Source organism: Myotis davidii, unplaced genomic scaffold (assembly GCF_000327345.1).
Source record: "Myotis davidii unplaced genomic scaffold, ASM32734v1 scaffold200, whole genome shotgun sequence".
In the NCBI taxonomy this organism is placed as follows: Eukaryota; Metazoa; Chordata; class Mammalia; order Chiroptera; family Vespertilionidae; genus Myotis; species Myotis davidii.
In genome coordinates this window covers 2,664,914-2,679,146 of record NW_006293700.1, presented here as the reverse complement: position 1 = coordinate 2,679,146, position 14,233 = coordinate 2,664,914, and the positions used below count along the sequence as shown (strand labels likewise).

The window sequence follows — 14,233 nt, the reverse complement described above, 5'->3', positions numbered from 1 at the left end:
ATCATATTTTTTTAAATGTTGCAAATATAAAATTCATAGTATTTGAAAGGACAACACTGGTAGATTCAAATGATCTTCCCAGGAACTAGAAACCACATTTCTTGTTCCTAAACCCATGTACTTCCCACTAGCCCTTGCCACCTCAGGGCACCAAAAATAAATATAAAATTAGAACGACGAAAGAGAAAAAAAGGTGGAGCAAGAGCAGTGGAATTACAGGTACTCCCTGCTTTCCGAAGGTTCGACTTGCAAGCTGCCAGAGCTCGGAAGTGTGTGGCGAGCAGCTGTGCTGTATCTCAGTTTATTTTGTGCATTTGTTAGAAAGATGTGTCCTAAGGCAATTGCTCCTCCACTTTATGCAATTTCGGATTACAAAGGGTACTTTCAGATCTTAGGGGACACCTGTATTTCACATCCTGCTAACTCTATAAATACTGATGAGTTGGGTCTATTAATGATTCCAGACTGCACCACAGTTTGTAGTTTCTACTATTCCAGTAAGGGCCAGAATGGAAAAAGACCATGAACTATAAATAACACATACTGATTTAGAGCCATTATTCCTTTTTCATCCCCTCCCTTCCTTCTGAAACAATGCCGTTCTTGGCTATCCTCATACACTGAGTGCACATGATACAAAATTGGGCACCGCAGCTCTTGCTCTCAAGGAAGCTACAGAAATACTACAAGGAATATTATAGAAATTTTTGGATTTGTGAACCTAAGTAGTGTTCTGATCTACACATGTTGATGTAAAGGAAGAGAGAAGTATAAAATAGCAGCAAATTAAGCAGATGTCTTAATCCGGGGGCCCTGTAGACCATAATCTTCATTTATGGGAACTATAATTTAGCCTTAGATAAGGTCTTAGGTAAACTAATGAATTAAGTGAATTAATGAATCAAATAAATTATTTCATTAATTCATTCAAATATATTTATTGAGCACCTACTACATATCAAGCACTAGGTTCCAGATGGTATAAAATGGCTGTAAAAAAAATGGCTCCCTAGATGAGAGGTAACAGTTTTATAATTTTATATTATTATGTTAAATTTGTCTTATGAAATGTAAGATGGTAATGACAATGATGTCCACTCTCAGCTTTCACTGTGTAGCCAAATTACAAAATGTGTTTTTAATGAATATTGCATACTGGTTATGTTTATCTGACTTTTGACTTGAAATTAAAATGGCTTAAATATCATGTAGAAAGTTTTAACTCTAGTAATCCAAAAACACTTTAATCAGAAATCCATTTTATATCAAATTAAAGTACATTGCTGCTTATTTTCCTTCTAACTCTTAAAAAGGTTAGCAGAACAAATTGCTCACTATGTATTCTGAAGATACCATAATTTAATAACCTAGAAAACTTAAACCAGATTTATTTTCCTGTTCTATAAATAAGGAAATTGAAGTCGCTGATTTTCCTAATTTCTAAGATTCTCAGATTATCTAATGATGTACTTAATTTTTTCATGCTAAAATTCAGTCATAGGCATACCATTGATCTTGAACGTTTCTTAAATTACAAAGCAATCATGGCAGACACACAAATTGTATGAACTGAGTAACCTGAGTCTTGGACTGTTCCTATGGCATCGTGTTTCCCCCCATTTTAATATGGAGTAGTTGGGTAATCCCTTGTGTTTCTAAACTGCTTGAGGTTGGTCTGTGAGAGCCTGTTTTAACTCCTACCCGAACATATGGCCTCAGACCAGTCTCATAGGGGAACAGAATCAATCCTACACCAGACCCAAGAAATGATGACCCATCTCCAACTCTGTCTGAGAATCCTAAAATACTCTATAGGAACTCACCAAAGCCCAACTCCAAGGAGGTATGATTAATACTTTTTAACAGTTTAAGAAGGACGGGGGCGGGGAGGATTTATACACAAGCACATATACACATACATACAACTTAGGGAAAATTGTCCATTCTGTTTGAACATTTGATTTTTTTTACCTGTAAAATGAAAGGAACACAGTAATAATCTCTAAAATCCCTACCTATTAAATTTATGTTGTCATGTGTTAGCTGCATAAATAATGTCTAAGAGTTTAGATTTGTATTGTCTAATGTGGTACCCTCTAGCTACATGGACCATTTAAATAAATTAAAATAAAATAAAATGGCTTCCTAGATTTTTTTAAAAATAGGGCGAAAACCTTACTACAATGCTCCTCTTTAGCTCTCTCTATATATTACAAACTGTGTTTATTATGCTGGAAAGCAAGTATTTTGCTGGGCCTGAGTGAAACCAGACACCAAGTTTAATAAGGAGCTTTTTAATAGCTCCTAAGCTTTCTATGTGCACTCTTTCTACAAAGCCTAATGAAAATACTCTCCTTAGATTTGAAAAAACTAGGATTCCAAATTTAAAACGACATTTATCTCAAAAGTAAATTAAAATTTAATGATCATCTGATTAATAATTGTGATTTTATGAACTGGAGACATTTAGCATGAAAGCCCCAGGATGCATTTGTTCTAAGCCGTACAGACTAGGGAGAAAGACTAAAGATGAACCAGCTTCTTTCCAATGTTACTTTCCTGGTCTATTTCAGAATTTTGCCTTCTAAACAGCACTTTCTCCTTCTGGTGTTAGCTTACTGGATGGAAAGCCTTTCACTTGTGAAAATCAGGACAAGGAATTCAAGAGATCCTACCCAGGGGAACTTTCAAAGGCTTAAAAGCAACTATAATGTTACCTTGGTGATAACTATTAAAAACACACAATATAATACTTCACTTTACATTCTTTACATAAACACCGAAGTTATTATATCTGCTAAATCTCCAATAATGTATCAGTCGGCATGTCAAGAGCTTTCATCATTTCAGAGATTTCTTTGTTTTTGCTCATGATCTGAAATGATAAAACAGCTTTTGTAAATAAGCACAAACGAAAAGAAATCAATATGCATAAGAATAGGAACTTGGTAAAGGACACAGTGTTGGGTTTGTGTCATTTTAGAGGTTAGGGAGGAAACAATAATAGAGGAAGGAGAGAGAGAGAAGAGGAGAGGGACAAAAAAATAAAATAAAATCCTGTTTGGGAAAAGTGGGCGTGAGAAAGCATTTAAGGTCACATTACATAGATACTTGCAAAGATAATGTTCTCCACTTGTATAATGTTTTACATTTTGTACAGATCTCGTAAAGTAAGAAATGCCTTCAATAAAGAATAATTCCTACGAATGGAAACAGGACATAGAACATTCAGATCTCTTCACAAGGATGTTCCTGGGAGATAGATACTCATCAGAGTCAAAGAAGGCCTTGGACTCCAGAGGGGGTTACACGTTTATGTATGGTTAATTGGTTGTAAATGGATATTTCTAGAATTTATACCATACTGCTGTGGAAATGGAGAGCTTCCGAAAGTAATTCATGCTAATAATAGTCCAGGCCTGTACTGTCTGGTATTGCAACCACTAGCCACAGATGGCTATGTGAATTTAAATCAAATTTAAAATTTAATTCCTCAGTCTCACAAGTCCAACAGCTTATGTGGCTACTGGCTACTGTATTGGGGAGCACAGACATAGAAAATTTCCATCATCACACCAAGTTCTAGTGGAAAGCACGGGTCTAGACAAACTTGCTGTGGAGTGGTGAGGCTGAATTCTATTCTGAAACAGGGATATGGGAGGAACATTCTCTTGGGTGTGCTATGTTCTGCCTTCAATGTATCTCATCCCACCAGTTGCCTCCATTCTGACCTCTGCCTACAAACCCTGCTCCATCGCAGACTGTGGAAACATCTTGGCCCTTGTCTAGAAGAATGTCAAGAGTATGTGAGCATAAATGGCTCAGACCAAGGCCTGGCACTCCAGCATCAGGGCAATTGGCTCTGGTCTCCCTCCACCCTGCCCCAGCCTGGCACCTGTTGTGGTAACTGCATTTCAGGTGCTGCATTGTGACCTAGAACCTGACTTGGGTCCCGGGCTCTGTCCATTCCCTTCACTCACTGATTCCACAAATATACAATGAGCATCAGCTATGAGCCTCCAGTTGTGGAGGTGCTGTGGGTAGCACAGAGAGTAAGAAGGACAGTCCCTGTCTTTACAGAGCTTACAGTCTCACACAGGAAAATGACAGTAAATATGCAAATACCCACAATTTATAGTTAGATTTGGGGTAAGTGTTGCAAGGGAGAATTCGGGGGCTAGGGACAGAATAATGGAGAGACCTCGCCCTGTTCTAGGTGCACTTGGCTACTAATGTTCTGTTTGCTTTCAGAGAGATACAAGTCCTGTGAGGGTGAAGACCAATTTGGTTTAACCTGGACCAAGAAGGGTGCTTTACATATGACAGTGCTTAATAAATACAGTATTTGCATGTCTTTTAAGAAAAAAAAAACTGGCTACAATTTCTAGCTAGTGGGACTATGTAAGAGAAAGCATTAAGTTCTCTTTGAGAAAGAACCACTGCTTTATTTCGGACCATAATGGACTGTTTGGCTATTATGGGTAAGTCCCCTTGTGGGCTTGCCCACCAAGTCCACTGGCACCTTGAAAAGGATACAAGAAAAGTCCTAGCTGAAGGGATGTGAGGAAGAGTCTAGAGCAGCCGGGGGCAAACTACGGCCCGCGGGCTGGATCCGGCCTGTTTGAAATGAATAAAACTATTGAAAAAAAAGACCGTACCCTTTTATGTAATGATGTTTACTTTGAATTTATATTAGTTCACACAAACACTCCATCCATGCTTTTGTTCTGGCCCTCCGGTCCAGTTTAAGAACCCATTGTGGCCCTCGAGTCAAAAAGTTTGCCCACCCCTGGTCTAGAGGAAAAGAGGAGTCTACCACATGGCTGGATACCCAAGGAGATCCAGGCCAGTGAGCAAACCCTACAGTGAGAAATGGCAAACACATTTCTAGGAGAAATGACATCTAACATTCAATTAGAATTCCCATCCTTTATCCCAAAGCATCCCACCAGAGTTTGTTAGCTCTGAGAGCCACTAGTGATGTTCAGAGAATGAAGGAAGATGTGTGGTAGTCCCAGAAGTCTAGGTGGAAAGCCAACGAGAAGACAGGAGTGAGGTGGGGGAGATGCCATCATGGTGTGGATTAACAAGCCAGTGAATGGAATTCAAACGTTTCCCCCTAATTTATTCTAGAGGAAGATGACTATGACAGGGATAGCTAATGTCTATCTAAATGCATGCTTCACCTTGTGGGAGAAAGTTGTCACCGAGAGGCTCATGTTAAGCCGAGGATGACATTCCCCAGGCCCCTGCCTCATGGTGGGCATTTGACTAGTTTTCATCAGTGGAATATAAGAAGTGTTGTCATCACTTCTGGGCCAGATGTCTAAGAAGTAGGTATATCTTTCATTCCTTTTCTCCCCACACATATCCATATTTCTGTTTCTCGCTCTCTTCTCTCTCTGATTTGTGAGTGAGAAATAAACTTCATTTTATGTTAAACCACTAACATTTCAGTTTGTTTCAGCAGCCTTCATCAGCCTAACTTATTCTGAAAGTGATACCTTGAAGTGCTGACTTTACAAACAACAGAAAAATGTGGTGTTGGCCATTGGCAAGGAAACGGATGTAGAAGACGGTAGGCCTGGAAGATCATTGTGCCCTGGAAAAATTACACTAACTTAGAGGGCAGAGCTATAGCTCTAGAGAAATGTCTGGCAAGAGCCAGAATGCTAATGTGTGATGGTTGCTTCTAGTGCCTATATTACGGTATTATGAGAAAATGGACAAGTTCAGGAAAAAGTTGCTACTTTGACAGCAGAAATAAGGGTGACTGGCTAAACTCTAGAAAGGCAAGACTATAAAGCTGAACAGTCCACTGCTTCTGGGACTCTAATGGTGAGGAATGACACTGCAAAAGGCTTTGAATAACAGATGTCCATTAAGACTGCAAAGGTGACCAAGTAACTCCACCTTGAACTAAAGATTTGATTAATGAAGCTACCCTATAACGTAAGCCTGTTGTTTCCAGATGACCACAAAATAACACCATGAGCCATGGGTGGCTGAGATGTGAACAAAGAAATGAAGCAGGTTCAAAAGTTATGAATAGTAGCGAGTTGTGTGGCTGACAGCAAATAGATAAGAAACCTACAAAGATTTTGAAAGAATTGTATTGTCAAAAAAATTGGGAGCCTGGCTTAAGAAAAAAGAAAAAGAGCAGCGACTATAAAACAAACTCTAGGAATCCAAATTTGGACCAGCAACAAACATACTTCCCAATACCCACTTGGGATGTGGCTATGAGGATAATGGACAAGGAGGAAGCTCCCAGAGGGTGGCCAGGGCTACCAAGGTCAATGAACAAAGGGGTTCTTCCAAGAGAGCAAAACCAGGGTTTAATAAAAAAACATTTCCCCCACTGTTAGGGAGGAGATCTTCAGCAATGTCTAGTAGGATTTCTTCCAAGCTATGGGTCGACTGCTCTGTCCCCATTCTTCCCTTTTCCCAATGGGAATTTTGAATGCAATTATTCTATTGTGTGATGGGAGGGAAATAATCTGCCTTTTAGTATAAAGGTTTCTGTACAACAAGGGGCCATATCCAGAGTTAATGGGGGGCGATGGAATCAGGATCATCTATAGAACCTGAAATTGAGGAGGATGCTGTGACCAAGAGCAATTCAGATAGTCTCCTGGCATGAGGTTTTCCTACATGTGGCCAGAGGGACTAGAGAATATGATACAAATAGCTGTTTAGCAACATCTGTCCTCCTTCTGTGCTGTAGGAATGTTGTTGGGGAGTGGCTGCCCAGCCAGGGGCTACATAGGCCCCTCTTTGTATGTAAATAGAGCCATGAGATTATCTCAGCAACAGAAAGCAAGGTGTGTCACCTGCTGGATGTGCCTTCTCTATGCTCATTTCTTCCATGGCTGCCAGCTATATGCAGAGAACTCCATGTCCTCAGTGTAGACAGAAAGAACCTGGGTCCCCGAAATTACTTCCCGGACCATACATATTGGACTCCCATCTGAGCAAAAACTAAACTTCCCGCTCTTACCCACTGAAACAAGGAGGTTTATTCGGCAGGCTCGTTACCTCAGCTAACACGACCACTTTGAAGAAGAAAGAGGGAGGCTTAAGTCTGCTATTATGACTCGTGTTGGGGCTGAAAGAGTTGGAGATACTTAGGTTACTTTTCCCCTTGAAGGTCAGTCCTGGACCTTACGCCGCCTGTGTTCCTCAACAGCCTCTCAGCTAGTGTCCTAGGTATCAGTCTTCTCGTATATTCCATCTTTTTCATGCTAGCTCAGAGACTGTCCCCCAATAAAAGTGGACCATGTCACTCTATGTAAAATTGCAGCTGACTCCCACTGCCTGTCCTACAGGATAAAATCCAAATGACTCAGCATCACATACATCACCTTTCACATTTGATCCCCAACCTTCTTCTTTTTTTAAACTTTTTTTTTTTATTGACTTCAGAGAGATGAAGGGAGAGGGAGAGAGAGAGAGAAACAACGATGAGACAGAATCACTGACTGCCTCCTGCACGTGTCCCCCCCCACCACCCCCAAATCAAGCCCACAACCTGGGCATGTGCCCTGACCAGGAATCAAACCATGACCTCCTGGTTGATGGGTCAATACTCAATCACTGAGTCACACTGGCCAGGCCCCAACTTTCATCTTCAGTCTGATCTCCCTTAACTTCTCTAAGTACCAGCCAAGCCCTTTTATGACACTGCTTTGCAAATGCTGTTCCCTCTGCCTAGACCAGCGGTTCTCAACCTGTGGGTCGCGACCCTTTTGGGGGTCGAACGACCCTTTCACAGGGGTCGCCTAAGACCATCAGAAACACATATATAATTACATATTGTTTTTGCGATTAATCACTATGCTTTAATTATGTTCAATTTGTAACAATGCAATTGGGGGTCACCACAACCTGAGGAACTGTATTACAGGGTCCCGGCATTAATGAGGTTGAGAACCACTGGCCTAGACTATTATGTATCTGCCTCCTTTTTAGCCTGGAGAATGTGCACCCCTCTCTTTAAAAAAAAAAATCAGCTTAGGTGTCACTTCGTCTGTGGAGTCTCATCTGTCACTCCCACGTAGAGAATGAAACTCTGACGGTTCCGATCAGATCAGCCAGTCTGACGTTCCTAATGTGCGGTAACCTCAGTGGCTTAACTCTGCTGTTGTTTATTTTATTATTTAGTCAGCCTCTAAATTTATATTCTCACTAAAAACTTCAGAGCTCTGCTTTTTCAAAATAGCCCAATTATGCATTAGAATTGGACTGGCTTCCTTCAATGAGAGGATATGCCGATAATTAGTGTTTGAATGGGATTAACACAGGTCCTTCTCAGTGAGTTTTCTGAAGTTGGTAAGCATGTGGAAGGCAAGGGCCAGGACTGCAAGAAACTACAATGTGGGCAGAAATTCTGTATCCTCCGTAATTTTTATGCTTCTCATGAGACACGTATGTAAATGAAAAAAGTTATTATCTGTGACTAGCTCCTAACTTGTTGTACATAACATATTTTCCATAGGAATATTCTAGGAATATAACTACCATACTGGAGATTACCAAGATTTGCTCACCATTTCAGAAAGGCACATCACCAACAAAACACTGCTCATGATAACTGATTTACTGACACAACACACATCTGTTTACAATCAGCTGTCATGTGTTTACTTTGTTCTTGCAACAAAATGCCAAGCACACAAACGTGTCACCAATATTCAATTAAATGTTTTCTCTTAATTCCAAATTTACACATTTTAAGTAGCAAGCATCTGACTGCTTTATCTTTTAGTACAGTTATACCCAAACGTATTCATAGTGATATATCTACAATTTTTGGAAGCTGCTTTCTTTTCTTTCTTCTATTACAGGGAGAGAATTTATATTGATTTTTAAAACGTTACCTATGTAGATAGATTATGTTATCTACAACGATCATTTCAGGAAAGTAAAAGGGGTATTACAAAACAGTGTTTATAAAAAGGAGGCTTTGGGTCTGACTGGATAGAGAATCATGACCGAACACACCTAACAACTCAAAGAAACCCTATTTTTTTTTTTTTTATGGGATACAGCTGTTAGGCAGCTACTCGGTTGAATTGCCTCTCTGCTCCTCCAATAGTATTTTCGACATGTTGTCATGATTTATTTGTCTACCCATGTAGGCTGTGATCTATGTCCCCGACACCTAGCTTAGGGCTTGGCACAGAGAAGGAGCTCAGCGGGTACCCTGAAGATGAAATAACAAATGAGAATCTTGAAGAGATATTCAGTCCCTGGCTCTTGCGCTAGAACTCTGAATCAATTATTCAACATTCTCCTTATACCAATATTATAAAGCTGTCTTCATTCTGCCTGATGTCAGAGACAGTTATGTCCAAGCTCTCCTCCCTGTGGGCCCAGGCAGTACTGTGGTCACCCCTGTACCCCACATAGAAAAAGCAGGTAATAGGTATTATTTAAATCTAATTATTCCCTAGGAATATTGCTATACACAATGGTCATGTTTTCAGTATTTAACTATGTAATAGTTCTACACTTCAGGTATATTATTGATAAAAGGGGCATTTGTGGATTGGTCTGGTGACCTAACCATCATTTAAAGTGAAAAAAGTTATTATCTATAATAACTTTTCTATAAATGTACTACCAGTTCCAAGAGAACAAACTTGTAAAGTCAACTTTTATGCTGCAAGCAAAGTGTAGGTTGTGTGTGAGTTGTCTATGTGACTGAGCCTAGGTGGCCTACTAAATAGTAGCTGTGAGGAAAATAAAAATGTCATCTATCATGAGGATGTATCTAAATATTTGAATGTATGGCATTCTGCAGATAATATATGGTCATTTTACCTTCTAAATTTAATCCAGGTGGCATTTTTTCATATAAAAAGCAGCAGTAGCTATTTATAAAGAACTTGGACTTCAAATATTAATTTTTTCTTGATGAAAATCTCAATAATTATTTGATTGATGCTTACATGATTTTATTACAGCTATTTGTCATTTAATAAAATAAATGCATTTTAGAAAATATACTGGAAAGTACTTCTATTAAGTGACTATTCCAATTGCCATGAATATATTGGGGATACATTTTACAGAGGAATAAATGGGGACATGGTAAAAGGAAATTCTATTGTAAAACTAATAACTTTCTTTTTACATATGAGCATATAATCCTACAAATAATAAATCTGAAAAATGTTATAATACTATGTTTTAGTCAAACTAAGTCACATAATTTTTAAAGATTTTAAAATGAAAATACGGCACTTAGCATTAGACACTGATTAGTCAGATCCTTTGTCTCAGCCAACCTTTTTCTTTTTTAAAATATATTTTTATTGATTTCAGAGGTAGAGAGAGAGAGAGAGAGAGATCAACGATGAGAGAGAATCTTTGATCAGCTGCTTCCTGAACGCCCCCTCCTGGGGATAGAGCTCGAAACCGGGGCATGTGCCCTGACCAGGAATGGAACCATGACCTCCTGGTTCATAGGTCAGTGCTCAGCCACCGAGCCATGTGGGGCAGGCTCAGCCCTCCTTGCTCTGTGGTTACTGTAAAGGCAGCACTTACTAATGTTTTAGCATTCTGGTAAAAGTCCACTCATCTTTTAAAAATCAGTCTCTAATTAAACTACCTTCTTATTTCTAAATACTGTTGAAAATTTGGGGGTTTTTCCATTTAAAATAAAGTCTCTACTTTTGATCTTTTCCAAGTATCCCCTGTAATAATAACTATGTTATCTTTCAATAGGTAGAGCTCCAACTAAATCTACAGGCTGCACACATCTTTTCTTATCCTGCCTGAGATCACACTTGTTAATACTTCTCAATATCAGAGTGGTGAAGTGGAGCCAGAATACCTGAATGTGAGTTCCATTTATTTCCTATGTGACTTTAGACAAGAAAAAAATCGTTGTACTTTAATTTTCATACCTATATAATAAAGAGTATTAGTAACAGCTGCCTCATAGGTGATTGTGAGAATTAAAACATTTAATATTTGTAAATATTTAAAACATCTCCTGACTCAAGTATTTGCTATAATAATAAAAATAAATTAATTCTGATTATATATAAATATGATAATTATTCAAATATAGCCCAGGCCAGTGTGCCTCAGTGGTTAGAGTGTGGGCCCACACACTGAAGAGTCATGGGTTCAATTCCTAATCAAGGGCATGTACCTGGGTTGCAGGTTCGATTATATAACATAAATATTTATAATGTTTTAATTTAATTTAAAATTTTAAATTAATTATTTTAATTAGTTACTATTATTGTTTTCTAATCATTTCCCAATGCACAGACTGTGGTGAATTTTCATGATCCTCTTCATGAATCTGCCTTAGTTAATTTACTAAGTATGAAATTGTTAAGTGCACTTCTATATGCAAGAGATCCCATATTTAACATGAGTCTAAATAGTTAATCAAGTTTTACTCTCTATACTGTAAAAAATCCTTGAGGGGCAGTGACTGTTTTCTACCTGTTTCGCAACTGTTACAGTCTAATCAAGCACTCTGCTCTTTATATATACTACTGAGTGATAAAGGAATCAATGAAGGAGTGGATACATGACATTAAGTCAGACAGTATAGAGAGGTACAATTCAGCCTACAGGAACAGGCATTTTCCCTTACAAATAATACAATAGGGTTTGGCTTACCCAGGCCAAGGAGCCCCTGGCCTCACACACTTGACCTTCTGCCTAACGACCTGGGCTGGCAGTAACAAGTTGGTGGGAATATATATTTAAGAAGCACAAGGAGGAAATAAGCAATGAACAAGAATGGGCTACAGATACCAAGATACTTGTAGTACCTGACTAAAAATCTGAAGACTGTGCTGCTCTGTGAAGTTGGTTTTATCATTTTGGGAGTAGGAGTAGCTTATAAAGTACTCTGAACTTAGGAAAAATTACATACAAAGCATTTGTACTCTCCACTCCTCTGAAGCCCTTGTGAAAATAATACAGGCATCATGTATGCAAAACCCACCTGACAAAGCAAATCTCAAATAGTATTTCATTCTGAAGTAAATAAATGTCTTAACCTTATATATTTACAATCAAATGTACATGGGAAGATGTCCTGTCAACTTTAAGGATGTTCTTTAGTCTCTAAGGGGTTGCAGGTTTCAAGGAACTAAGTATTCTTTACAATTTATCAAGAAAATAATGCATTAGGTCAAAATAAAACATCTTGTAAGTTTCCTACATTTTTACCGGTAATTTGGTCTATTTTCATAATATATATGCATGCAGACCAGTCCCTAAAATACCATTTCAAAACACCAGATATAAATTCAAGAAAAAAATACTTTTCAATGTTCAACCAAGATTTTTCCACAGATATGCAGGCAGTATGCAAAAAAACTGGACAGATATGCTTTTAAATGGCCAACAAATGTGACTGAACACATAACCTGTTATTTTGTTTTTGTAGCAATCTCATTTTCTTACCATATTGGAAATTAGAAGTCTGAATTCATATTCACAGATGCTCCAAGGTATCAACAAGGAAACTCTAAAAGCCAAACCGAAAGGTAATCATTTTCACTAACCCTTTCTGAATATTCAGTAAACATGCATGCTTGAAAAGGTGAACTGGGGGATTTGGAGAAACTTGAAATTTGAAATCGTTTCAACTGATGCCTGGTACGATACTATCTGGAAAAACAGGAGAAAAATAAAAGAGACACTAGCATTTTCAAAGTGGCAGGCAGTGGAGTTATTTTCTGGAGCCGGAGTGTGTGTGTGTGAGGGAGATCTGGGAACACCGACGTGGAGAGGGTAAGGTGAAGGTGAAAAGGAGGAAGAAGCAAAGACAACGGCCAAGCGAGCCACTCCTTTCTCCAGGAGTCCGAGTAGAGCCAGGAAAGGAAAAAGAGGGCATTAGACAGGGTTCTATTGGTGATGAACAACTGGTCTGGACCTGACCGTCAGAGGGAGGGGGTCATAGTATCTACTTTGTGGAACCATATTAACTTCTTTAGGTGAAGAGAATAATTTTCATTCAATGGGGAAAAAAGTTACTTATGCATCGGACCCTCAAATTTTCAGAAAATCCATAGAACCTTACAAGTAAGCACATCATATGGGCCCCTACATCAAAAACCACCACCTCTAACAGCAATTAAATACATATACACATTTATAATATGCCAAATTACTGAACTGTTTAAGTTTGGGTTAATTTAAGAACCAAGAACTCACTAGTCTAGATGTCTATAGATCCTATTCACGTATTACAAGCTTTGGCCAACTTTATATTTGTTGACTCACATACACACATACACATACACACACCCCTCTAAAGAGTGAAGTATATAAAATAAAAGAGAATTTTTTTAAATATTACCCTCTTTTTCAAAATCTTTCCTCTAAGTTACTCAATACTGACAAGTTAGACTTTAGATCTTTGACTGGAATTTACCTTTCTCTTGTCCTATGAAATGCAATATCTCCATTGATGTTTATTGTCCCACACAATACTACCTACATGTTTAAAAACAACTAATTCTTGCTTTTCCTTTGAGCGGAGCTTGAAAAATCATATGCCCAACAAAATCCAAAAACCAATCACTGCAAAAACAGAAATGTGAAATGCTACTTAAGAATGGACATTATTGCATAACTTGATTAGAAGGAACGTTGAACCTGCGTGCTATTAACCCAGTGTACATCCCTGCACCCTACATTTCCCAGTGTAATCTTGTATCTATTACTGTATCACTTGTGCGGCCATAAAGGATGCATACTGCACACGGACAAGTTTTATGAATGAATACACGAAGACGCTCATAATTCGAGAAAATGGAGCAGGATATTGTTTGGAAAATGGTCATTGAGCACTGGGAGCAAATGATGAGGCAGACGGTTGGTGTCTTTGGTTCCATTCAGGGCAACTGTAGTCCCCAGCCCCCAGCCCAGGGTGTTGGAGACAGCCTCGGGGCTCTTCCCCTAGAGACTCATCCCTCCCTGGAACCTGCTACAGAAGGAAGACCTCGCAGCGCAGCGCCTGAAGAATAACAGGCACGCACTGCTTCCTGAGCCGAGGGCTGTTGATAAATCAGAGACACCACTCTCCCTAAATCAGGCCCCACAAGTGTGTGCATGTGAGTGTGGCATTTACCAACAAATGAACAGAAGGCAGCAGAGCTCATCTCCTAGAAATAACATTTCCTACCCCTTCCCAGGCAGGCTGCTCGGAGGCTTTGGGGGGGGGGGGGGGGGTAAGGAAATAGCCTCCACA

At 39.0% G+C, this 14,233-nt stretch overlaps 1 protein-coding gene across 2 annotated transcripts in view; it reads right to left on the bottom strand.

The window, feature by feature from the left end:
• Window positions 1–14,233, bottom strand: part of KCNB2 (potassium voltage-gated channel subfamily B member 2) — a 334,334-nt gene that overhangs the window by 319,246 nt on the left and 855 nt on the right. The window lies entirely within an intron of this gene.